Below are 4147 nucleotides of genomic sequence, written 5' to 3'. Positions count from 1 at the left end.
GAGGAGGGGGCATCTTTAAGGTAAATCTAATACATTTTGATCAGAGACTTACGCTTTTCCAACCAGACTCATTAACTATGCATTTGGGGCCAGAAGAATGACACAGAGTGCCAGGGCTTACCGGAGGACACAAAAGGAATACCAACTTCCTAGACTCTTAAAGCCATTTGAGTTATCCAATTCTAAGAACAGAAGTAATTTCAGGTCATGTCAAAACCACAGAAGTGGCATTCTTCCATTTAGCACTCTCCTTACCTCTCTCAACGTTGTGAATTTGGTTCATTTATTTGGTCTTTTATGCCTGCCTAAACTGTTATGTTCAGGGATACATACATGTAAATGTATATAAACTCACAAATAATTACATATTTAAATATATTTAGAAATTTAAATGATGTCCTATTCTATAAGCAGATTGCTCCAATTTCCCACCAGTATGGCCTGGTCTAGGTCTGGAAATTAATAATAGCTAAAATACTTTTTGCGAGACATTATGCTTAGTGTGCAACATGGGCTTTTCTCACTTAATCCTTATAACTACTCTGTATGGTTTGAGATATGCTCAAGAAACTAAGACTAGCCCAAGGTTTCAGAAAAGTATGTGATAGTGCTATGATTTGAAAACTATTGCCATTCACTTTAGCTGACAATAATCGCAAGACAAAACTTGGTTAGTTTTAGAAATTAAAGATGTGCCTAAACCTTGAGCACTTTGGTACTGTTTTCTTTACATATGCAGGGAATTCATGCTACCCCTTCTGGCTAGACTGCTATTTCCTCTTAATCCTTCACTGGGCAAACTTTCTTGCTAATTTTTCAAGTCACAGCTCAGGATTACTTCTCTGAAGAAGATATCCGTGGCAACAAAAACCTGGCTGATTTCTTTTCTAACACTCTGCCCATAGCTTTTTCTCAAATTCTTTAAACTCTGTTCACAATTGTATGGTCAGCTTCTAATATGGACATGTCATGGAATAAACATTTGTTGAATGAGTGGACTAATGAGTAACCTACGTATCAAATTGTTCTGAATTAGGTTAGAATTATATGTTGGGCATGCAAAATGTTGCAGCAAGGGATGAAAGAGTGAAAATATCCTGAAGAACAAGCATAGCTGATTTATGAGGCATAATAGTTTGAGGAGATCAAACGTAACCATAGGAGAAAATAGTATCTATTTAGAAAGCAGAAACAGCATGAGTGAGACAAACTAAACGTCTAATTGCTGAGAGCGTGGGGAGTAAAACAAGGATGAGGTAACACAAAACTAAACTGGAGAAATTTCCTGTAGCAAACAGTTAATCCCTTAATTTCCCTTTCTGAAACACCTAGGTGTTTTGGAACTAATGTTGATCATAGAGTTCAGTTGTGTTCTTAAGCCATGGTGCAGCCACAAGCAGACTGAATATTGTTGTCTTTTTTAAAAGCAGTATGTAAATGACCCTATCAATATGCTAAACATTAGTTCACCAACTGCTTATTTTTGCAGTCCATTAGAGAAGAAAATTACCCCATTCATAGAATGTTTCATTTCCTTGTCCACAGAGCTGATAGCTAAAGCATAGGTCTTGCTGACATGGCAATTTATTTCAGAACAGTAAGAGGAAAACCACATAGTACATTGTCTAAGTTATTGAATTCTTACAAAATCAAGGTAGAGGTCAGAAGTAGGATGGAATCTTCTACCAATAGATTAGAAAGAAATGCTAGTACGATGCTTACACAATGATGTGATGAGAAGATACCAAACTGGGCTCAGTCTTCCCTGTCTTCCTACCTTGGCCTCACTCTGTTGTAAGGATAGTGGGCAAAATGGTGTCTCCACCGTTACCTCCAACTCTAAAATCTAGCACTGTCCTGCTTTTTGACATTTCTTGCTCCAATTGACTGCCCTTTAGTCATTTTGTTGGTTCTCTATGTGCTAAGTAGGCAAACATTCTCTCATCATATAGTGCAACTTCTTGTTAGCAGTTCCTGGATAAGAATGGCTAAAAGCAGGCTTTGGAGATGGTTAAATGGTACATTCATTGGAGTTTGCCAACTACCAACTATGTGAATTCAGGTGAATTTTTCAACTTCTGTAAGCCCTGCTTTCCCCATCTGTAAATTGAGGTTAATAACGGAACCATGCTCATAGGTTTGTGGCAAGGATTAAAAGAGATTGTATATAAAGTGGTATACATTTATTGACTAATAAGAATTGTTTCTTATACATTTATTAACTAATAAGCATTGTTTCCTTATTCTTGTTAATTTTGTAGGAAAAGATGTTTAGTTTCAGATATTTGGAATTTTATGTGTGAATTCCTATTATTATTTACATGTTCTTTCCTATTATCCCAGAGTAAAAGAGGAAATTACTTTAAAAATAAAATTTAGTCATAATTTATAAACACTAAATTGCTATGCTGTATACTTGAAACTAATATAACATTTTGTGTCCAATATACTATATAATAAATAAATAAATAAATAGTTTAGTCAATGATTATAGGAACCACATATGTAGTCTAATTGCTATATAAATTCTATAATGTTGTTTTTTTTATACTGAGACCCCAATTAACTTCAGTTGAATATCTGTGAAGTATGAATCTCTGCTAATTCTGGACAGAACAATTGGATGCATCATAAAGTATGCTGTTAAATAAATCATGGTTTCTTCCAGTGATGGGGCAGCATACTATCATAAAAATGGGCAAGCATGTTGTTATGTTATTTTGCTTGTAAGGTGATTCCAAGATCTTGGCCATTTGCTTTGAATGGCAAACTTTAAACACTCTCATTAATTATATGTGGACTTTGTTGCTTTGCTAAATTATATTTACCACAATTAATGATTTTTCATTGTGTCTATAGTTTCTTTATGCTTTCCACTTTTCTCCCTGGAGATAGTGCTTTTTTGCATTAGTGATCTTATGCCACAAAAGAGATTCTTCCAGGAGCCAATTATCTGCTGTTTTGGTAAAGGCAGCCCATGATCCTGAGGCAGTTTCATAAACAGCATTAATTTCATGGATTGTTTATTCACAGTGATGATTTCCTAAAAGGGGTCTAAGATATGAAATCCTGTATAAAGTAGATAACCAAAGTCACTTGGTTGCTATTTACTATAAATGTCTATGTATGTTAGGGGTTGGAACTAATATGGAAATTTCTTTCACATACCAGATTCTTTATGCATGTTATTTATTATCCACAACTACAACCCTGGCTAGTTAAATTCTATACATTTTGCTTTTATAGATGTTTATGCTGAAGCTCAATGAGGTTAAGATAGCTTGCCCAGTACACACAGGTATGTAATCCAGTAAGCATTTGAACCCAGGTTAATTTTATTCCAGAATATATGGTGTTTCCAATATGCCACCATGGCAAGTATTAAGCACTCATCTCCTGCTGGATGCATGATTTTTAAAATAACTCTGTAAAATAGGTACTACTACTCAAAGCAAAAATGAAAGGAAACACTAAGAAAAGGGTTGTTTAACTCAAGAATAGAAGTTCCAAAGTGAGTCAAACAAAGCTGATTCAGTGAAGAGGCTTTCATTCATTCATTGGATAACTGCCATTCATTCATTGATAATTATATGATGCAGTCATACTCTGTGGCAGCACTGAGCGGGGTTCCAGGGGGTCCATAATGAACAGAAGCCAGAATAGTTCTTGTATTCAAATTGCTTAGATCTTATTGAGAAGAGATATCAATAAAATTATTTTAAAATTATATTTTGCATATATTAACTATGATCCATGTTTTAACTGAAAAATATAGGGGCCTATGAAATTATGATAAGGGAATATGGACTTATATTTGCTACAGGAGGACAAATTTAAAATAATGAAAACACAAAAGGATCTTACCTATTATATATATTTGAATATTCAGATTTGTAATGATGAGGTAATGATGATATAAACTCATGTAATTGAGCTTATGTTTTTTAATAATCAGAGTTATACATAAATACTTTCTAATTTCACTGTGGCTATATTAGAATGGTGGGATTATGGGAATTTTTTTATCTTTTTTGTTTTCCATTAGGAGAAATTTTTGGTGGCATGTTTTTTAAGAAAAAAGTGGAAGCAAAATGATTTCACATATTACAAAATTTCCTAAGAATTCTAACTGCATCTTGGAAGACAC

The sequence above is a fragment of the Neomonachus schauinslandi genome, chromosome 5 (genome assembly GCF_002201575.2).
Source record: "Neomonachus schauinslandi chromosome 5, ASM220157v2, whole genome shotgun sequence".
NCBI classification, from domain to species: domain Eukaryota; kingdom Metazoa; phylum Chordata; class Mammalia; order Carnivora; family Phocidae; genus Neomonachus; species Neomonachus schauinslandi.
Note: the sequence above shows the minus strand (reverse complement) of the source record.